Here is a 24,382-nt window from a genome sequence, read left to right as displayed (position 1 = left end):
CCAAAATAATTCTTTGCATTACCACAGCAGGATCCCCCTCCTTTGTTTTTAATGCCACTGATCTGTTCCCCCCTCCTAATCCAAAACCTATTGGTTATCCAGGCAGCCTAAATACACAAAATTATTATATGTGTCCATCTTCAAATCCTGGAAAATCATACTGCAATTCCCCCTATGAGTACTACTGTGCATACTGGGGGTGTGAAACATTAGCCACTGGCTGGAAACCTTCTGTCCCTGACAAATTTCTAAATCTTACAGTAATCCCTTATACTTGCCTAAACTCAGGCAATCGCTATTTCGACAGGTACCTTTGTCCTAAAAGGCTAATGCTCACCGTACAAAACCCTACCGATACGTCTTGGCTCATGGGTCGAACCTGGGGCTTCCGAATTTATCTAGCGGGGTCCAATCCGGGATCCCTTATTCTCATAAAAAAGGAAGCAGCTCAACATTCATCTTCGGGCATTGGCGCCAATAAAGTCATTAACCCCCTTTTTCCACAGCTCTCCAGCCGCACCTCAGCTCCAACCAGCCGCACCTCAGCTGCAAACAAAGCATCGCCAACCCCACCACCCCAACCTTTTCTACCCCCCTCTCATTACTCCTCTCCCCTCTTCAGCCTTATCCAAGCAACCTTCACCTCACTAAATGTCTCCTATCCCAATATTACCTCCTCTTGTTGGCTTTGCCTCTCCACCTCTTCCTCACTGTATGAGCCCGTCGCCTCCAACCTCTCCTTTTCAGAAAATGCAGAAGACAACCCCTCGGAATGCAATTGGAATACCTCAGCCGTCCCCCTAACCTTTCATTCAGTCTCCTTTACAGGAAAGTGCATCCGCCCTCGCTCAAGTAACTCTCCCAACCTCACAGCCTGTGCCAACTACTCATCTCCCAGCAGCTCTGCCAAGTTTCTTATTCCTCACAACTCCTCCCAATGGCTCTGCTCCTCTACAGGACTTACCCCCTGCCTTAACGTGCAGACCCTCAATACAACTCATGAAACTTGCCTCCTAATTGTCCTTATCCCCAGGGTCCTATACCACAGCGAGGAAGACTTCTTCCTCCTCCTGGAAAAAACTGCAGCTCCTGCCCCACTGCAAAAGCGAGAGCCCATCACCGCCCTCACGATTGCCTCCCTCCTAGGTCTTGCAGGCACTGGCACCGGAATCGCTGCATTAGCCAGTCAAGGCTCCGCCCTAACTCACCTCCGGGCGGCTGTTGACGAGGACATTCGTCACCTACAAGACGCTATTTCCCATCTTAAAAATTCTGTCAATTCCCTCTCTGAGGTCGTGCTCCAAAACCGCCGAGGTCTCGACCTTCTCCTCCTCAAAGAAGGAGGCCTTTGCGCCGCCCTAGGAGAAGAGTGCTGTGTATATGCCAATTCCACAGGTCTCGCCGAAGACAGCCTAAAGAAGGTCCGAGAGGGACTAGAACAACGCAAAAGAAACCGTGAAACCACCAACTATTGGTCCCACATCTTTACCCCCCTCCTCCCATACCTCCTCCCTCTCATCGGCCCCCTACTAATGATTATTCTAGCTCTCACCCTAGGGCCGTGCATTATCCGCAGAATTGTCCAGCTTGCTAAGAACCAAGCCAATGATGTCTTTTCATCATTTGTGCAAGTCCAGTATCAACAACTTGCCTCCACTGAAGAAGCTGACCCTCCGCAGCGTCGCCACCCTCGTCCATCCCGCAAGCAGCGAAGCCCCTCTCGAACGCCCGGGCGCCACACCAACGTCGAGCTCCAACCTCTCTAACTACCATCTACCCCTATCCCTTCCCCCACCTCCCCTTTCCCTCATCCCTTGGCGGATCTCTCCGGTAAGCTTCTTCCTCTAATTAGAAAAGAAGGGGGAAATGCGGGACACTGTTATCAAGTTCTGACTTGGCGGGCCTGGGCCAGGGGAACTGATCAGCCCCTAGGAAAGGTAGTGGGGCACGGGTGGTAGCGCCCTCCACGGCCCCCCGGGCCTGAGAAAGTGGAGCTGAATGCAGGCCCCATTTCCTCACCCCAAAGTACAACCGTTGGGGAGGGCTTGCCAGAGAAAACCCCCCCCCCCTGTGCCTTACCCGCACCCTCCACCCTCTTCGTTACCGGAGCAACTCCCGCCCCTTTTCAAACAACCTCTGCACCCTCTCAGAACCAATCCAAGCCTTTAACCTCTACAGCTACCCCGCCCTCTATACCGCCCGATATAAGCTTGTACTCTCCCCTAATAAACTCTCTTGGCTTCTTCACCCTAAAAGAAACGTGTCCCGCCTGTTCCTTCTCGCCGCCCTCCACACCTTGCACGCCTCCGCCGGGGACCGGGCCCAGTCCCCCGCCTCGCCCTCGCCTCCGGGAAAGAGCCCCCGCCGCCGGTACCCTCCGAGCAATCCCGAGAGCCTAGGATTTAGCAACCGGCCGCCACCCCCCCCAGACGAATCAACTGTGACCGCAGGTTGTACCTTCTTTATAATTCCTGAAATAACATTCTTATACTTGTACTATAAACTCCAGTCCATTTTCCACAATAGCATTCACTGTATTATCTGTCCCATGTTTTAACTTCTACCTTTCATTCTAATAATGTACACCACACAAAATTTCCCCATTCAATCACATTCACATACATAATTCAGTGCTGTTAATTCAACACAGATAAGTATGCTACTATCACTACCATCCATTTCCAAACCTATCCAATCATCCTAAATAGAAGTTCTGTGCATATTAACCACCAGTTCCCCATTCTCTATGCCAGACTATCTTCTAGTAAACTGTATGCTATGTTCTAACACTGTGATTGTGGTTATTTTAATAGGTTCATATGAGTGAGGTCACATAATACTTGTCCTTTTTTGCCAGGCATATTTTACTCATCATTGGGTCCTCAGTTTCATCCATGTTGCTGCATGCATCTGGACTTCATTCTTTTACACCTGAGTAATACCCAATCCTTTGTAGAGACCACATTCTGTTTTTTCATTCATCATTTGATCTCTTGGGTTGGTGCCATCTTTTGTCAGTTGTTAATGTTGGTGTTTGAATAGCAGTGCACATGTTCAAGTGCACTGCTGTCAACTTTTCTGAGTATATACCTAGTAGCAGGATTTCTGGGTCATATAGTACTTCTATGCATAGTTTCCTGAGGAAATGACAAACTGCTTTCCACAGGACTACAAAAGTTTATGTTCCCACCAGCAAATAATGAGTGTCCCTATTTCACCACATCCTCTCCAACACTTCTAACATACTGCGTTTTTTTTTAACAGTAGCCTTTCTGCTGGGTGAAATGATATCTCATTTTGGTTTTGATTTGTGTTTCTCTAATTACAAGTGATGTTGAACATATTTTCATGTGCTTTTTTTCCCATTATATTTCCTCTTTGGAAAAATGTCTATTGAAGTCTTAGGCCATTTTTAATGCAACTTTTATTGAGATATATTCACATAAAATACAATCATCCAAAGTGTAGAATCAATTCTTAACAGTGTCATCATATAGCTGTGCATTCACACCACATTCAATTTTTTGAACATTTTCATTAATCCAAGAAATAAAGATGAAAATAAGAATAAAATTAAAATTAAAAGCAAAAAATTCATCCAGAAAAACTCACACTGCTTCCCTGTGTTATTTGTTTACTTTTTGCCCCCCCCCCTTTTTCTACTCATCTGTCCTTACACTGGATAAAAGGATTCTGAGTCACAATGCATTCACAATCACACAGTCACACCATATAAGTTACATAGTTATATAGTCATCTTCATGAATCAAGGATACTGGATTGCAGTTCAACAGTTTTAGGTATTTCCTTCTGGCTATTCAACTACACAAAAAACTAAAAATGGATATCTATAAAATGCATAGGAATAACCCCCATAATGACCTCTCAACTCCATTTGAAATCACTCATCTACTAAAACTTCATTTTGTTTCATTTTTCTTCCTCCTTTCTGTCAAGATGGCTTTCTCAATCCCATGATGCTGGGTCCAGGCTCATACCTGGGAGTCATCTCCCATGTTATCAGGGAGATTTACATCCCTGGAAGTCATGTCCTATGTAGGAGGGAAGGCATTGAGTTTACCTTCAATGTTGCCTTGGAGAGAGTGGCCACATTTGAGCAATTAAAGAGGTTCTCTGGGGGTGGCTCTTAGGCACAATTATAAGTAGGCTTAGCCTCTCCTTTGCAGTACAAGCTTCATAAGGGCAACTGCCAAGATCATGGGCTTCACATGTTAAATTGCTAATCCCCAATGCTTGCAAGAATATCAGGAGTTCTCCATGTGGGTAAGTTTAATATTTCCATGGATTTCCCACATCCCTCAATGGGGCTTTGCAAATAGCTTTATATTCTCTGTACAGATACATCAGGATGGTCAAGGCATCACACTAAGCTGTACAGACCAAGTTCTTACTGCATATTTAAGGTTCTATGTAATTATGGTGTTTGAATGAACTGACCATACAGGTTAAATTATATAGCATGCTACAGAGAATATAGATTTTCCACCAAATAAAAGTCTCTTCTTTGGTCTCACATAGAAGTTGAAGTTTCAGAATATGGTCAATATCATCCTTTTCCCTTTTGTCTGGTTTACCTTAGTTCTAACCAAGTACATTTTCTGTATTTCTGTAATTAAAATTTGATCTCTTTTTCAGTTTATTTTTGCTGTATGGAGTAATGCTGCCATTCATACCTGCTGAACTCTGGCTCTGAGTCTCAGGTGTCACACAGATATCTGAAATTCCTCAGACTAACCAGGTTATACAGAAAGACTTCATCTCAGAATTTAGGGAAAAAAAAAAAACATTAGAACTAATGAAGACATGTGGCTGCTGTGAGAGCTTACAATAGAGGAATTTTTAGCATAAGGCTTCTCTGGTAACCTATACTCTTATATTCAGTTCTCAGAGTTTGCACATTATACTTAGTCCGTATTGGTGAGGTGTTATAATGTATATCTTTTTGATTCTTGATTATTTTACTCAGCAGACTGTCCTCAAGGCCCATTCACCTTCTTGCATATCTCACAACTTCATTTCTTCTTGGCACCACTCAATAATCCATAGAATGTATATATCCAGATTATCATTCCATTTGTTGGTTGATATACACTTAGGTCACCTCTGTCCTTTGCATGTTGTGAATACTGCCATGATAGTCACCAATGTGCAATGTCCATTCATGTCCCTGCTCTCAGATCTTCCAAGTGTATACCCAATAACAGGGTTGCAGGACCATATAGCAACAACATAATTAGCTTCCTGTGGAAGTACCATACTGCCCTCCAGCTAGGCTGCACCATTCTACTTCCCTACTAACAGGGAATAGGTACATCTCTCCAAATTTTCTCTGGAACTTGAATCTCTTTGTTTATTTTTAAATGGTTTTATTCACACATCAATCATCCATTCTAAGTAAACATACAATGATTCCCACTATAGACACATAGTTATGCATTCACCTCCACAACTTATATGAGAGCATTTCTTCTGCAAAGAAAGAGGAAAAGGAGAAAAATGTAGAATAAAAATATAAAAGAAAGATGAAAAACTAAAGTAAAATACAATAAGGTCAGACAACAAAACCACAACCAAGTATTCCATATCACTCCCTTATAACTCCATCTCATAAGCATTTAGTTTTGGTATATTGCCTTATTTACAATTAATGAAAGCATCTTACAATGTTACCATTAACTATATACTCTAGTCTGCATTGATTGTACTTTTTTTCTTGTATTATCCAATTTTCAATGCCTTGCAATTTTGACATTCATTTGTTCTCCCTCTTTTAAAAACTTTCTTATATTTGTACATTTAATAACTATCATTGGCCACTCTAGATTTCATTAAGTTTTACAATCCCAGTCTTTACCTTCTATCTTTCCTTCTGGTGTCATACATGCCCTTAGCTTTCCTCTATCCAACCATACTCACACTCATCTGTGCTCAGAATTCTTACAATACTTACAATATTATGCTACCCTCACACAGTATTATGCTATCCATTTCTGGATCTATATAACAAATCCTGTTTACCATTATGTACTCCTTCAGCATCAAATGCACAATCTCTAATCTCTTTCTAACTCATGACGGCCTCTGTTCTCAATTTTAACTCTCAAATTTCTCTTATCCATATTAGTTCATATTAATGAGTCCATAGAGTACACTTCTTTTTTTTTCTAGCTAATTTCACTCAAAGTGATGTCTACTGTCTACCATTTTTACTTTTGGAATTTGTATGTCATATCTTATTTAATTTTATTTTCCCTCTCCCATTTTTACCCATACTGATAGCCTTCATTTCAACTGTCTTTTCCAAAGCTCTCACTCCTGTCCTTTCCTATCTGCTTGTTGTATTCCCTTTACTCTTTCTTGTAGAGCAGGTCTCTTGTTCAGAAACTCTCTCAGTGATGTTTGTCTGAAAATATTTTAAACTATCCCTCATTTTGAAGGACAGTTTTTTGAGATATAGAATTCTTGGTTGGCAGATTTTCTCTTTCAATATCTTAAATATATCTTACCACTGCTTTCTTACCTACATGGCTTCTACTGATAAATCTGCATGTAGTCTTATAGAGCTTTCTTTGTATGTGATGGATCACATTTCTCTTGCTGCTTTCAGAATTCTGTCTTCATCTTTGACATTTGAAATCTGATTAGAGTAGATCTATTCAGATCTGTTCAGTTTATGGTATGCTGTGCTTCTTGGGTCTGCAATTTTATGTCTTTCATAATAAATTGGAAGTTTTCAGTGATTGTTTCCTCCATTATTGTTTCTGCCTCTTTTCCCTTCTCTTCTCCTTCTGGGATACCCATGATATGTACACTCATGTCCTTCATATTGTCATTCAATTCCCTGAGACACTGCACATATTTTTCCATTCTTTCCCCTATCTGTTCTTTTTTGTGTAGTATTTTAGATACCCTGTCCTCTAGTTCCTGAATCCTTTCTTCTGCCTTTTCAAATCTGCTGTTGTATGTCTCCATTGTGTTTTCTGTCTCTTCAATATTATAGATTTCATTCCCTTAAATTCTGCCTATTGTTTTTCTCCAACTTTTTTAAAGCTCTTCCTTATGTTCACCCAGTGTTTTCTTTTTGTCCTTTAATTATTTTGCAATATCTTCCCTCTCCTTATTGATTTGATTTTTGAATTGATTTAGCTTATTCATTTGCAGATTTTTAATTAGATTTTTCAAATCCTGTATCTTATTTGAAGTGTAAGCTTGTTTCTTTGACTGGGCCATGTCTTCATTTTTTCTAGTGTGTCAAATTTTTGTTGTCTAAGCATGTGGTTTCCTTGACTACCACAATCAGATTTTCCCAGATCAGGCAGGCCCAATTCTCAGTCAGCTGATGTAATCAGTATTATGTTTCCCTGAGGATGAGACCCAGAAAGTTGCCAGACTTTCCTGTGATGACTCTAGATATGGTGCTTTTTCATATCCTGTCCAGCATTAGTGATTGTCAGCCCTCAGCTCCCCAATGACATAAAGAAATGTGTTACTCTTAATTCTCATTAGACCCTCTCCCTGTCAGGGACTGACAAGTTCAGAAGCCAAGCATAAGCTGTTTCTGTTTTTTCCCCAGGCCCTAGAATCTAATTCTCTGAGAGAGGGCAACCACTTGAGCTGGGCCCCACCTACTCCTTTTCCTAGAGAAGATAATCCCTTTAGGAATTTACCTCCAACATTTGACTTCTTCCTTTACCTCTCTATCTTAAATCCACCCTTGCCTAGATCAGCTCTGACAATTGAAAATGCCTGAGGCTTCCTCTAATTAGCTACTTCAAATGAGAGAAAAAAATGAAAAAATAAAGAAATCCCCATTTCAGGGCCATTCCCCAGCCCCCCAGTTACCAGTCAAGAACCAGAATTGGTGCCAGGTTCTCTGTGTGGCTTTTCTTGGCACACAGATGATTTGAATTTGATTCTCTTATTTGTCATTATAAGTGGAAGTTTTTCCTTGAGATTCTCTTCTGTGCACTCTCTACTGATGTACAGAAACAGTACAGATTCTTTGGGTGCATTTTTTGTGCTCTGCCACTTTGCTGAATTTGTTCATTAGCCCTCAGAGTTTTGCAGTATATTTTTTGGGGCTACCTGTATCTAGGATCATGTCATCTGCCAAAAGTGAAATTTTCTTTGTCATTTCCATGTTGGATGATTTTCATTTCTATTTTTAACACCTTCTGTAATGTTGTACATCCATTATAATTCAGGAAAGAATATTTTTATATTTGTATTATTAACCCCAGCCCATTGTCCAAAAAAGGATTCACTTTGTTATACTCTCCCATTTTTAATCTTCAGACTTTCATTCTATTAACATGCATGATCCAACATATCCCCTTTCAAACACATTCCTGTACATAGTAGAGAATTGTTAATTACACTCACAATAATATTTGACCATAACCACTATCTTATTGAAAAATTTACAATCAACCTATATGTAAACCAAGATCTCAACCTTGAAGGGTGTCTGTTGTTAAAGAGAGGGCATTAATTTGAAAGGAAAGGGATCCTGAAAATTGGAATGGGGATATATGGGGTGATAATGATGGCAGTGGGGACATGAAACCTTAGATTCTGTTGAGTTTTTGAGTCTTTACTAAATGAAGCTGTAATGATCTGCTCTGAGGAAACAACTACCTGACCTCCAGCCTGCCCTGAGGAGACAGCAACTGGTCCTCCAGCCTGCCTTGAAGAATCTCCCATCCAACATCCATTGGAGACATTAAACCTACAGTGCTTGATATACCTGTTACCACCTCTCCTGATGAAAAAGGAGAGATTAATCCTGTTTCAGCAATTGAATCTTCAACATAATGCCCTGAGTTAATTGGCTTGAAAGACAATTCTAATTCTTTTCATGAACCACTCCTACTACTTCTCTGTATTAGTGAAGGTCCTCCAGGAAAACAGAACCAACAGGGGATAGCTGTAATTATGTGGTTCTATAAAAGTGTCTCAATTGTGTCCAAATTCCATAGGGCAGGTGGCAAGCTGGCTACTCTGATGAAGGTCCTAAATGAAATCTGCAGGAGAGGTTGACTGGCTGAAGAAATGAAAGTTCTTTCTTCTCCCTTAAAATATTCAACTGACTGGATTAAATCCAACTGATTGGAATCTCTCATTGCAGAAGACACTCCCTTAGTTGACCATTGTAATAAGACAAAGATGCAATGAATTGATGATTTAATAAACCACACTTCTGGTTTATTAACCAGCCATGAAGTGTCCTTGCAGGAACAGGCCAGTGCATACTTGACCAGAAAACTGACTGCCATCATGTAGCCAAGTTGACACATGGAAATAACTGTCACCACATCTTCCAGACCTATAACTAGATTAAGTCCCAACAGGCCCCAAAAGTGAGGTACAAACTGTGACCCATGAAAAGTTACACTATACTCTAAAAGAACTTCATGAGTTTTCCAGTTTATATAGAGGACGATTTACAACTGACCCAGCATGCTTTGCAAGCTGCTCTGCCACTTTTCTCATGTGATCCAGCAGATTCTATTGTATTGGAAGTGTCAGTGGCAAGTAAAGACACTGAAGACTTTGGCAGGCCCTATAGGATAATCACAATGTAGGCCCTTAGGATTTTGGAGCAAAGCCTTGCTATCCTCTACAGATTATTTTTGGCCTGTTACTTTGCCTTAATAGAGACTGAATGCTTAACCATGGCTACCAAGTTACCAGGAGACCAGATTTGCCCAAAATGAGCTGGGTGTTGTCTGACAACCAAGCTATAATGTTGGGCAGGCACAGAAGTGCTTCATCATAAAATGGAAGTGGTATTCAAGACAGGACTCAAGCAGGTCCTGAAGGCAAAAGTAAGTTAAATGAAGAAATTACCTATATGCCCATAACCTCCACTCCTGCCAGATTATCTTTCCTTTCCCACCCCAAAACTATGGCCTCTTGTAGTGTTCATTACAAGCAGTTATGCATGATACGCATGTACCACCTGATAGTGGATAGCTACAGCATGGCAACCACTTTCTGGGATGTCCCTGAAGGGCAATCCTCCCAGTGGACAGAACTTTGAGCAGTGCATCTGGTTGTTCATTTTGCTTAGAAGGAGAACTGGCCAGAGGTATTTTTGCATACTGATTGTAGGTCTGTTGCTAATGGTTTGGCTAGATAGTCAGGGACTTGGAAGCAACATGATTGATAATAGATGACAAAGAGGTCTGTTGATAGACCTTTATGATTGGGCAAAAAACCTGAAGATATTTGAATCCATGAGAATGCTCACCAGAAGGTATTTCAGCAGAGGAAGATTTCAATAATCAAATGGATATGATGACACATTTTATGGATACCAGTCAGCCTCTTTCCTCAGCCTATCCTGCTACTGTTCAATGGGTTCATAAAAAAAATAATCATTGTGGTAGGGATGAAGGTTTTGCATGGGATCAGCAACATGAATTTCCACTCATCAAGGTTGACTTAACTACAGCCATTGTTGAGTACCCAATCTGCCAGCAGGGAGACACATGTTAAGTCCCCAATATAGCACCATTCCCCAAGGTGAGTAGCTGGCTACCTGTTGACAGGTTGATTACACTGCATCACTTCCATCATGGAAGGTGTAGCAACATCTTCTATCTTGTATAGGCACATACTCCAGATGTGGGTTTCCATTCCCTGCACACAATGCTTCTGAAAATACTGCCATTCTTAGTCTTATAGAATGCCTTATCCACCATTTTGGTATCCCACATGGCATTGCTTCTGATCAAGGGTTCATAGCAAATGTAGTGTGGGAATGGGCATACACTCATGGAATTCTCTTGAACTACAACATTCCTCATCATCCTGAAACAGCTGGATTGATAGAATGATTAAGCCTCATAATCATGATTAAGCCTCAATTAAGGCACAAACTAGGTGATAATACCTTGCATGGCTGGGGCAATTATCTCAAGGAAGCTAGTGTATGTTCTAAATAAACATTCAAAATAAGGAACTGTCTCACCCATACTGGGATTCATGGGTCCAGGAATAAAGGGGTGAAAATAGGAGTGGTATCACTCATTATTACCCCTAGTAATCCAGTAGAAAACTTTTGCTTTCTGTTCTGCTTGTCTAGAAGTTTTAGTTCCGAAAGGAGGAGGACTTCCACCAGGAAACACAATGATTCCATTGAACTGGAAGTTAAGATGGCCACATACCCACTTTGGGCTTTTTATGCCTCTGAATCACCAAGCAAAAAGGGAATTGCTGTACTGGATTGGGTGATTGATCCTGACTCTCAAGGAGAAATAGCACTGCAACTACACAATTGAGGTAAAGAACGGTTTGCCTGGAATACAGTTGATCCTCTAGGGCATCTCTTAGTACCACCATGCCATGTGATTACATCAATGAAAAGCTGCAACAACCCAATCTAGGCAGGGCTACCATTGGCCCAGAAAGTTCAGGAATGAAGATTTGGTTCACCCTACCCGGCATAGCACAACAGCCTATTGAGGGCTTGCTGAGGGCAAAAGGGACATAAAATGTGTACTGGAAGAAGGTAGTGATAAATATGAACCAAAACCATGTGACCAGTTACAGAAATGTGAGTTGCAATGATATAAATATTCCTTCCTTGTTTTGTTATGAGTACATCTGTATATGTATTTAAAGCAAATATCTTTGTTTTCATCTCTATCTTATCCCCTTATCTGGCACAAGTTTTACTGTTCATTTTCATAGTGTTTGAGTTGTAGGATATCAAGTTTAAGAGTGTATATTACCCAAGGATGTGCACCCTATTCTGGAGAGATATAGTGCATTCCTTGTTGTACACAGGACAGTTGAGTATTGTTAGGCAAAAATATGTCTGTTTTTTATTTAGAGATCAAGTATGGTTTAAGGTGATACATATAGTTGACAAGGGGTGGACTTTGATCATTAGGTTTCATATGTCATCTTGGCCAGGTATTGGTCCCCAGTGGTCTGGTCAAACAAGCACAAGCCTTTTACTGTGAGGACATTTCATGGACTTAAATCAAGTTGATTGCATTTGGGTTGATTATATTTCCAACAAACTAAAGAGACGAGGGTCTCTTCAGCAAAGAGAGATATTTTCATCCAATCAGTTGAAGGCTTTGAAAAGAGAAGTGACGTCTTCAGCAGTCAGAAGGGAAAATTTTCATCTCACTTCAGCCAGCCAAATTCTCCTGGAGAATTCATTGAAAACTGTCATTGTAGTTGTCAGCCTACAGCCTCCTTATGGAATATGGACATGTGCATCCCCGTAATTGTGTGAGACACTTTTACAAAATCTCCTAATATTTTCAGATACCTCCTATTGTTTCTGTTTCCCTAGAGAATGCTGGCTAATACACTCTTTAACTCACTGGTTAAGAGTAGGTTTTTTAATATCCACATATTTGTGGATTTTACATTTCTCCATCTGTTTTTGGGAGTTTAGCAGTGAACAAGGTCAGGTCTCATCCCATAACAAAACCATTTCAGTTGGAAAAGAGTTAATATTGAAATCTTCAATGCATGGAAAAAGATGAAAATAAAATTAAGTACTTCAAAAACCTTAGACTTTCTATATACAGATGGATAAACTTCCAAACTTAGAATAAATAACAAAATATTAAAAGTGTATTCCCCTTTTTTTGCCCCCTGCTTTCTCTCTTGCACACACACACTTTTTATAAGATAAACTAGAAGGTTACATGAAAGCTAATGAATATATTTTAAAGTAACATCTCATATTTCAAAGCAAACCATATTGTACAACATGAATTAAAAGAAATTCATGAATGATCCATTTGTGTCACTCTTTTTGGTGCTATTGAGAAATACACGGTTTGAACACTTTGTTTCTGTGGGGGTTTTTGATTTGGATTAAAATATCTGATTTAGAAAATTTACCAAAACTAGAATTAATGAGGGGTTTTTGAATTCTATTTTTAGAGGGGTGATGGTTCCAAGTCACACATGCTCACAGTAATGGATTCTGCTTCCACTGATCCTGGTTGAAGAGGTCCCAGGGACACTTGAATATCAACCTTTTTTCAGAAGACAATGCTTCCAGTTGCTTAGGCTTCTTAAACATTTGATGATACAAGGTCTTATGCTACAGTTTCTCCTTGAAAGTTAAAAACTGTAGACAGCATTTGGAACACTGGTGAACATTCTTTTCTCAGTGGCCTCTACAATGACAAAAGTATGGTCAGGTCATGTTTTTAAATTTTAGAAAAAAAAGGACAAATCAAGTTTTTAGATTTTCATGGCATGTTCTAAAATGTGTTTCCACACCAGCAAAGTTGATGATCTATAATTGCAAGCCTGTCAAATGTAAGGTTTTTCACCAAGTTTGTGACTGTCCTTCATGTGTTGTAACAGAACCTCATCTGTTTCAAATGACAATTCACAGATTTTACAGAGTGAACGGTTCCTGAGGGAGTGCTCAGTTTCAATATGGCACTGTAGCTGGAAAGGAGAGGGGAATTGCCAGTGACCATGTTGGCAGGTGCTGTGCCTTTTCCAGCTGTCACCCCTTTGCTTCATGTGGTTCATAAAATTAATATTTTTAGAACTTTAAAGCAGCTGAGGCATTTAAGGTTTGTGTCATCTTCTGCTCTGGCTGCCCATTTTCCTTATGTTGTTCATAGTAAAAGTCATGAAGTAACACAATCATACTTCCTTTCTTGGAATCAGCAGTTTCTTGACCTGCTATATTTGAAAAATCTATTTTGCCAGTCCTCCATTTTCCCTGACTGGATTTACAGGCTTAAAGTTGTCCTTTTGCAAAAACATTGTTAAAAGTGCTTCATTCTGAACATAGTTTAACAAGGTATGGCAAACTTTGGAGGGTATATTTTGCTGATTGTTTTTTTATGAGACATACCCCAGGGGGACAAAGCTAAAGAATGTCCATCACTGAGTTTAGGCCTTTTGGGATTAATGATATTTACTTCAGAAGTGGAAAGTAAATTTGATATACAAGGATTTTCATCTATACATCCTACAGAAAGTGCTGCTCTTCCTGAATGATGCAATGAACTCCCAGGAGAAAATAGCTCTGAAGTTATTAGGCATGAATTGTGGTGAATTAATTTTATAATCAGGTTCAGACAAAGTCTCAATAATAATGGGACTACATGTTGCTTTTGATTTAGATTGTGAAACTGGCAAGATGGCCACTCTTGTTGTAAGGGTCACAGGATGTATAGCCTGCAATGTATGATACGTACCTCATCAGAGTGACCATACTATTTTCTCCTTGAATTAGACCTGGGGTGACTCTGTTAAAAATGTTTGAAACTAGTTTTGAATTTGAAGTCAGTCCAAAAATAGCCCATCTTCATTTACATGTTCCACCCCAAAAAATATCATCTCAGGGTCTTCACCATCCACTTGTTTGGTTTCTTTCACACTTTTCTGTGGTTCTGGCTGTTCTACACACATACCAGTGCTTCCTTTACATAAAATGCAACCTCAAATGTGCACTGATACTTCTAAATAAATTGAGATATTTCAGGCAGAAGGTCACATCTGGTCCACATCCATGGTGATACTGGAGCTCCCAGTGGCACACCAGCATTACAGCTCTACCCAGGCAAAGACCTTAATGTCTAATTTTCATGGTATTACTATAACTACTCTAAATCTCTTTTAGCTAATACTTGCATATTATATTTTTTTTCATCCCTTCACTATCAACCTACTTTTATCTTTAAATTTAAAGTGAGTCTCTTGCAGACACCATATACTTGAGTCAATTTTTTATGGCCAACTGATTTTGTGTTTTTTTGCAAAATATAATATATATACTAGAAAATGATAACTTTCAAAGTAAAATTAAACAGGAATTTAAAGAGCAAAATTTCAAAGAATTGTATGGGCTACTGTTCTACAATTTCAGTTATTTCCTTCTAGCTGTTCTAATACACTAGAGACTAAAAATATATTTATATGATCTAGTATTCATGGTCCTTTGTTAAATCTTATCTTGTCTGTTGCTACCTCTCCGTCATTGGACCACTATTTCAATCTTCAGCGATATGTGGGCACTGACCACCCTAATTTTTCATATTGTAAAGGGGTGTCAATGGTATGGGAAAGGGGGTGCACCAGGTTGATGTTTTTGAAGAGGCTATTACCTCTGGGTGTGGGGACATATCTGGCATAGGAATACCCTGGAGGATTTAAATTTCTGAAAAATAAACCTAGTGAGTGAAATTTTAAAGAGTGTCAGATGGGGATCTGTGTATTCATTAGAATTTTGGGGACCAATGTTGATTTGAGCTTGGCATATTGAAATATTTAGCTGATGCTTTCACCATACTAACCTCTAGGAACAAACTCTTGAATATTTTAAATATCTTAATGACTGAACCCTTATTTTGTAAGCTTTCTTTCTCCTCATTTGGGCAAGAAGGTATTCTCAGTCTCTTGATGTCTGGGTCAGGCTCCTTCCTGGGAGTCATATCTCACATTGCCAGGAAGATTCACTCCCCTGGGAGTCATGTCCCATGTTGCAGGGTGGGTAATAAGTTATTTGCAGAGTTGGGCTTAGAGAAAGTCCACACATAAGCAACAAAAGAGGCCCTCTGGAAATGACTGTTAGAAATAATTATAGGTAGAATTAGCCTTCACTCTACAGCCTTAAGTCACGACAGAAGGCCTCAAGATTAAAGGTTTGACTTATTAAATAGGGGGTTCCTAATTTCACACAGAATATATTCTGTCCAATGTAAGCACTGTCTCACATTATTTTCACTTTGTTGTTCAATCATCACTCTCACTTTTAAAAAATTATCATAACCCAAAACACCCCAAAGCTCTTAGTATGTCCTAATTACTTATTCCTAGTATTAATGTGGTTCTAGTAAGTTATTCCTATTAAATATAGTAGTATGACATGGCTAGTTTTCCCCATATATCACTATGTTGTTAACTCTGTACCAGTGTCATACCTTATAAGCACAACATGCAATCACTTATTTATATTTGTAGTACTTATCTGTGGGATACATGGCATTAAACAACCCTTTTCAATCATGTTCACCTTCAATACAACACTGGTACTTTTAATCCCACTAATGAGATTTCCTCAAACCTGTCCTTTCCCATTCCTTTAAGTTCAGCCTCATTAACAGGTCTGTATATATTAGGTAATCATTCTCCCTCTCTAGCTTCTGGCTACATCTGGGCCTACTATATTCTACATTTTAAGACACTGATTTTACATTATACAAAAAGTTCATATTAGTGATAATATGCAATGTCTCTCCATTTGTGTAAGCATTATGTTGTCAGGCTTCATCCATTTTGTCATGTATTTCAGGATTAAATTTCTTCTTACTTCTGCATTATATTTCATCATATATATACACATTTTATTTATCCACTCACCTGTTGAAGGAACTTGGATTGTTTCCATCTTTTGTCAGTTGTGAAAAGGCCACTAAAACATCAGTGTGAAAATGTCTGTGTCACTTCTTTCAGATCTTCTAGGTATATACAGAGTAGTGGAACTGAAGGATCATATGGTAACTTAACATTTAGTTTTCTGAGGAATGGCCAAACCATCTTCCACAGCATCTGTAAAATTATACATTCCCACCAGAAGAAGATAAGAGTTCCAACTTCTCCACATCCTTTCCATCATTTGTAGTTCCCTGTTTAATGGCAGCCATTCTTATTCATGTAAGATGATACCTCATTGTAGCTTTGATTTGCATTTCCCTGCTTGCTATTAAGATGAATATTTTTTCATGTGAGTTTTAGCCATTTGTGTTTCCTCTTTGGAAAAATGTATTTTCATATCACTGTTCCTTTCATAATTGGGATGTTTGTACATTTGTTGTTGAGTTGTAGGATTTCTTCACATATGCTGGATATCAGTCTCTTATCAGATATATGGTTACCAAAACTTTTCTCCCATTGAGTTTTCTGCCTCATGGCCTTTTTTACAAAATCCTTTGAGAACACAAGCTTTTGATTTTGAGGAGTTCCTATTTATCTTTTTTTTTAATTTGTTTCTTGTGCTTTGGGTTTAAGGTCTAATTAGCTACTTCTTATAATAATTGTATTGATGATGTATCCCTATATAACCTTCTAGGGATTTTATTGTACTGGCTCTTATATTTAGGTCTTTGATCCAACTTGAATTAATTGTGTAGGGTGTGAGGTAGGGGTTATCTTTCATTCTTTTGGATATGTATATCCAGTTCTCCCAGGCTCATTTGTGGAAGAGACTACTTTGTCCCAGTTCAGTGGATTTAGGAGCCTTGTGAAAAATCAGTTGACCATAATTCTGGGTGTTTATTTCTTAATTCAAGATTTCATTGCACTATAAATATGTCTGTCTTTGTGCCAGTTCCATGTTCTTTTGACTACTGTGGCTTTCAAGTCAGGAAATATAAGTCCTCCCACTACATTCTTCTTTTTTAGAATTTTTTTTTTGTTTTGCAATTCAAGTTCCCTCTCTCTTCCAAATAAATTTGATAACCAGTTTTCCAAGTCTGCAAAATAGGTTGTTTGAATTTTTTTTCTATTGCATTGAATAAGTAAATCAATTTGTGTAGAATTGACATCTTAATGATGTTTAGCCTTCCTATCCATGAACATGGGAAATGTTCCCACTTATATAGGCCCTCTTGTTCTCTTTTAATAAAGTTTTGTAATTTTCTGTGTACAGGCTCTTTACCTCCTTGGTTAAGTTTTTTCCTAGGTACTTGATTCTTCTGTGAATGGAATTTTTTTGTTTATTGTCTATTCAGTTAATCATTACTAGTATAAAGGAACATTACTGATTTTTGCACATTAATCTTGTATCCCTCACATTTTGCTGAATTTATTAGCTGAAGCATCCATGTTGTCAATTTCTCAGAATTCTCCAAACATACATTCATATCATCTAAAATTAATGAAAGTTTTACTTCCTCCTCTCCAATTTGGATGCATTTATTTCTTTTACTTGCTGTATTGTTCTGGCTGGAACTTCTAGCACAATGTTGAATAGTAGTGGTGACATTGTGCATCTTTATCTCATTCCCAATCTTAAGAGAAGGATTTCATTCTCTCACTACTGAGGACCATGTTGCATTTGAGTTTTTCACATATACCCTTTATCATGTTGAAGAAGTTTCCTTCAATTCTGACATTTTGAAGTTTTTTTTTCACAAAGGGATGCTGAATTTTGTCAAATGTTTTTGCAGCATCTATCAACTTATCATTTGTTTTCTCCCTTTCAGCTTGTTTATGTGTTGTATTTCTTTGATTTTCTTATGTTGAACCACCTTTGTGTATCTGGAGTGAGCCCCACTTGGTTGTGGTGTATAATTCCTTTAATGTGCCTTTGGATTCAATTTGCAATATTTTTTTGAGAATTTTTACATCTATATTCATTAGGGAGCTTTGCCAGTAGTTTTCTTTTCTTGTAGTATCTTTATCTGGTTTTGGTGATAGAGTGATGTTAGCTTCATAAAATTAATTAAGTACCAATCTTTCTTCAATATTTTGAAAGAATTTGAGCATGAATGGTGCCAGTTCTTTTTTGTGTGTTTTGCAAAATTCCCCTGTAAACAAATCTGACCCTTGGTTTATATTTGGAAGAAGATGCTTGATAACTGCATCTCTTGTGATTTGTTTACTGAGATCTCCAATTTCTTCTCAGGTCAGTCTAAGTTTGTTTCCAGGAAATTATCCATTTCTTCTAAGTCATCTAGATTGTGGGCATACAGTTGTTCATAGTATCCCCTTATGATTTTTAAAAATTTCTTTGAGATCCGTAATAATGACTGCTCTCTCATTTCTGATTTTGTTTATTTGGATCTTCTTTCTTTTGTCTTTGACAGTCTAGTAAGTGTTTGTCAATCTTATCGATCTCAAAGAAACAACTTTTGGTTTTCTTTATTCCCTCTATTGTTTTTTGTTCTCCAGATCATTTATTTCTGCTTATATCTTTATTTCTTTTGCTCTACTTGCATTAGTGTTAAATTGCTCTTCATTCCCTAGTTTATTCTTTTGTTTAATTAAGCCTTTAGTTTTAGCTCCAACTTCCTTTTTTATGTATGCATTTGGAGTTATCAATATCTCACTCAGCACCTACTTCACTGCATCCCATAGGTTTCACATGTTCTGTTCTCATTTGCATTTTTCCAGTTATTTACTGATTTCTTCTGCAATTTCTTTTTTTACCAACTGATTGCTTAAAAGCATGTTGTTTAACCCCCAATATATATTTTTACTTGCAATTTTATTCAGGTATAATCACACACCATACTATCATACAAAGTGTACAGTCAATTGTTCACAGTATCATCATATAGATAAGTATTCATCACCAGCATCAATTTTTGAATTTTCATTATTCCAAAAAATAATAAAAATTAAAATTAAAATAAGAATAAAAATAAAAGTAAAAAGAACATCCAAAACAACACATGCCCTCCCATACTCCCCTATTATTCATTTACTTTTGGTTCCCATTTTTCTACACATCTCTCCATACAGTGTATAAAGGGAGTGTGAGCCACAAGGACTTCTGCAATCACACAATCACACTGTATAAGCTATAAAGTTATACAATTTTCTTCAAGAAACAAGGCTACTGGGTTGTAGTTCAACAGTTTCAGGTATTTCCCTCTAGCTATTCTAATAAATTAAAAACTATAAAGGCATATCTCTATAATGCATAAGAATAATCCCCAGTATGACCTCTTGACACCATTCAGTAGCTTTCAGCCCTGGAAATTTTACTTTGTTTAATTTATCTTCTCCTTTTTGTTCAAGAAAGCTTTTTCAATCCCATGATCCCTCATATTTGAAGGAGAGTTTTCCCAGATATAGGATCCTTTGTTGGTGGTTTTTCTCTTTCAGTATCTTACATATATCACCCTCCCTTCTTTCTTGCCTCCATGGTTTCTATCGAGAAATCCACACATAGTCTTATCAAGCTTCCTTTGTATGGGATGTATCACTTTTCTCTTAGTGTTTTCAGGATTCTCTCTTTATCTTTGTCATTTCATAATCTGATTATTACATGCCTTGACCTAGGCCTATTCAGATCTATTCTTTTTGGGGTACAATGAGCTTCTTGGATCCATAATTTTATGTTTTTCATAAGTGATGAGAAATTTTCATTATTTCCTCTATTATTACTTCTGCCCCTGTTCCCTTCTCTTCTTCTTCTGGGACACCCATGACATGTACACTCCTGCATTGTGTGTTGTCATTCAATTCCCAGAGATGTTGCTCATATTTTTCCATTCTTTTCTCTATCTCTTCTTTGGTGTGTAGGCTTTCAGGTCTCTGGATCTCCAGTTACTGAATGTTTTCTTCTGCCTCTTGAGATCTGCTTTTGTATGTCTCCATTGTGTCTTTCATCTCTTGTGTTGTGCCTGTCATTTCCATAGATTCTGCCAGTTGTTTTTTTAAACTTTCTATTTCTACCTTATGTATATCCAGTGTTTTCATTATATGCTTCATCTCTTTTGTCAGATCCAGACTTATCCCTAGGAGTCATGTCCCATGTTACATCAGAGATTTACACCTTACCACTATACATTTTTGAAAGTTCTTGTTCTTGGTGGTTATTGGTTTCAAGCTGCATTCCATTATGGTAAGACAATGTGGTTTGAATGATTTCAGTCATTTCAAATTGAGACTGGTTTTGTGCCCCAACATTTGATCTTTCCTTGAGAACATTCCATGAGAACTAGAGAAAATGCATATACTGTTATTTTGAATGCAATCACATATTTCTTTATATATTTATAAAGTGTAATTCATTTATCATATTGATTTTGCATTTAAAACCTATTTCATCTGATGTTTCTATGGCTATCACTGTTTTCTTTGATTACAGTGTCTGTAGAATGTTTTTTCCAACCTTTCACTTTCAATCTCTTTGTGCCACTAGGTCTAAGATAAGTCTCTTGTAAACAACACATCAGTGGATCATACATTTTAATCCATTTAGTCAGTCTGTATCTTTTAATTGGAGAGTTTAATCCATCCCCATTCAAATTCATTACTGTGAATGCAGTTCTTGACCTAACCAGCTTATCCTTTTTTTAGTTCTGTTTTTCCCTACTTCTTTTTTTTCCTTTAAGTTATGCTATCTAATACTCTTGTGTTGTGTACCTTTCTGCAGATCTCTCTCTCCTGACTTTTTTCTCAGTGGTCAGAACTCCATTTAGTATTTCTTGCAGAGCAGGTCTTTTGTCAACAAATTCTTTCAGCATGTGTTTGTCTGTGAAAATTTTAAACTCTCCCTCACTTTTAAAGTACAGCTTTGCTGGATAATGTATTCTTTGCTGGCAATTTTTGCTCTTTCAGAATTTTAAATATGTCATACCTCTGCCTTCTCCCATCCATGATGCCTGTTCAGTAGCAGTACTTAGTTTTACATGGTTTCCCTTTTATGTGGTGAATCACTTCTGTCTTGCTTTCAGGACTTTCTCCTTCTCTTCAGCATTTGACAATCTGATTAGTATATGCCTCAGAAAGGTTCTATTTGGATTTATTCTATTTGAAGTTTGTTGGGCTTCTTCTTTGTATATTTATGTCTTTTGTAAGGTGGGAATTGTTACCCAATTTTATCCTCAAACACTCCTCCTAGCATTTTACTTTTCTCCTGGGACACCAGTGATTGTATTTGTGCACTTCATTTCTGTCTAAGCATATTTTTCTGGGGTGAATCATCTGTTACTGTGGTCATGGGGGCTTCTAAGGGTGGAGAGTCTGGAGTAAGGGTGTCAGGAATCCCAGGAAATGAGGTGACTGGGGTACTTGGCAAAGTCCCAGGGGTTACCCAGAGGTGGCCTCTTCCATAGTGTTTGGAGTCAAGTCCCCAAGTGGATAATCACCTCCTGGGAAGGCAGAATCTACAGGACAATGAACCATCACAGTCAGTAACCTCCAAGGGGGTGTTTTTACTGCCTGATGAGCCTGATATACAGCATCTGTAGACTTCTTTACTTTAGCCTCCTTTTACTCCAATTTCTTTTTCATTGCAATGTCATTGCAAAGCTCATCCAGTCTGCTATCCATGTGCCCAGCTTGAATTAGTTCTGCATCTTTTTCAGTCATCTATATTTTTCCTGGGTTTCCTTTGTTACTTTCTTTAATTCCTCAACTTTTTCAGCCATAAGCTCCTGAACAATGACATCTTCAACAGTTTCCACAGCTTCCCCCTTTTCACCACATTTCTATTTTGGGGTCTCAGTGGTCTCTTGAATTTCTGAGTATTGAGAAGCACCGTGTTTTTGAGAGAACCAGTCTGGAGTGTGGCCAGGTTCTGCAACAGGCTTGATTGCTGTTAACTGATACCCAATTTTGATCTCCACACCTCATGACAGAAGATGCCAAACACAGGTTCTCCTGGATAGACCATGGCTCTGTGGGGCCAGTACTCAGCAGTTTGTTTGCCTGTTCCTGTTGTCATCTTGGCCCTGAAGTCTCTCTCCCTCATTTTTGAAAGAAGGTTTCACCTGATATATAATTCTTGGTTGGAAACTGTTTTCTTAAAGCACAATAAGTATTTCAACACACTGTCTTCTTTCCTTCATTATTTCTGATGACAAATCAGCACTCAACCTTATTGGGACTTGCTTGTACAAAACTCATTGCTTTTTTCTCAGAGCTTTCAAAAGTCTCTCCTTGTACTTTGTGTTCAGTAATGTGATCAATAAATGAAATGGTTTATTTTTCTTAATGCTTCTGATGTTTGGTTTTTCTGAGCTAGCTGGGTGTGCACATTCATATTATTTATTAAGCTTGGGAAGTTCTCTGTCATTATTTCTTTGACTATTTCTACTTCCCCTTTCTTTCCTCTCTTCTGGAACTGCTGTATTGCATACATTGGTACATTTGAAGATCTAAGTTAATTTCACTTTTCATAATTCTGATATTTGTTGCTCAACCCTATTCATTTCAATTGTCTTGTCACTGTGTTCAGATTCTTTCTTTGGCCAGCACCAATCTGCCCTTGAAATCTTTCAGGACACTTTTTGTTTTTGTTATTATGGTCTTCAACTCCAGTAGTTGTGTTGATTCCTTTTAAAATTTCTGTATCTTTACTAAGATTCTCATTTGCTCATTCATTGTTTCCCTTATATCCTTTAGTTCTTTCTCTGTATTTTCCTTCATCTTGAGCATTTTAAGATCATTTTTAAAGGATTTATTTGGCATGCCCACATTCTGACATTCTTCATTGTTGGTTGCTGAATTTTTATCCTTTTCCTTTGGATGGGCCATCATTTCCTGTTTGTTTGTCTTGCACTCATTGCACACTGTGCATTTTAATATGTTAATTCTGGTATTTATTCCCTGAAGATGTACGTTTCTTGATTTTGTAACCAGCTGGTGATAAGAGAGAGATTTTACTGAACATCATCCCCTCTATCAGGGATGTCTACAGAAAATGATTGCCGTGTGCATGTTTCCCCTTCTTAATCTGTGCCTATGTCTTGTCCTGTGTTTTTTCTTCTTAGTTGTTTTTGAGTTTCCTTATTTTCAGGAGTTTTTTGTCCCCTGTTTCCCAGGAGACAGACATCCTGCTCATGAGTGTTTGAAGCCCACAAGCCATTGCTCCTGTATCACTGCCTTTATAATTCTTACATGTCTTTTATTGCCTCAAGGGCAAATTCTGAGTTGAGGGATGTGATGAAGAGGCTTTCACAAGTCTGTCTCTTCTGCTGAATCAGGGCCAGTCAAACATGTCTACTGTATAGACTTGCTCCAAATTGCCCTGGGTAGAGGACCAGGTAAGTCACCAAGATCTTTCTTTACAGCTTTTCAAAGCTGAGTTCTCTTGGCTTGCCTAGAAAATGCACTCCTTCTAACTGCCTCATGCAAACCTGTGGAAGGCTAGTGTCTTTGGCTCACCTCTACCACTCAGGATGTTTTGAAAAAATGGCTGCCACCACTGCCTCTGTAGGGTGGGTTGAATCAATGGCCACATTTAGAGTAGGGTCTCAGCAATCCAAAGCCATTAATCAAAAGCTGTGATCAGTGCTTTTATGTGCCCTCACTTGGTCTTGGCAAAGATTTTCACATCCTTTTATGTCACCAGCAAGTTTGTCAAGGGTTGGAACCTTTGTGGAGTGCAGCAAGAGTGAGATACATGTTACAGTAACCACCTTGAGATAAGAGCAATTTTCTCTTCTTTACTGTAATTTGTCAGACTCCAACTCCTGCTCTTCCCTGGATGCTGTATAGTATTCCTCTCATTTGTGGAGATTCAAAATATCTGTTTCAGACAGATTCTATCCATTTAATAGTTGTTATTCTGGGAGGACTGAGTTGGTGCTCACTCTTCAGTTTCTCACTATCCACTTGTCACATGCATGTGTTTTCAATCCAGCAATTTATCTGCTACATGCTCAAGAAAAATGGGTGTCAA

The 24,382-nt window shown here is 38.5% G+C and overlaps 1 pseudogene; it reads right to left on the bottom strand.

Annotated features, from left to right (window-relative positions):
• Positions 1–12,932: 12,932 nt before the first annotated feature.
• The window catches only part of LOC119511366, a 29,804-nt pseudogene continuing 18,354 nt past the window's right edge, over positions 12,933–24,382 (bottom strand).

Source organism: Choloepus didactylus, chromosome 16, assembly GCF_015220235.1.
Source record: "Choloepus didactylus isolate mChoDid1 chromosome 16, mChoDid1.pri, whole genome shotgun sequence".
NCBI classification, from domain to species: domain Eukaryota; kingdom Metazoa; phylum Chordata; class Mammalia; order Pilosa; family Megalonychidae; genus Choloepus; species Choloepus didactylus.
Note: the sequence above shows the minus strand (reverse complement) of the source record. Positions and strands in the feature narration are given on the sequence as shown.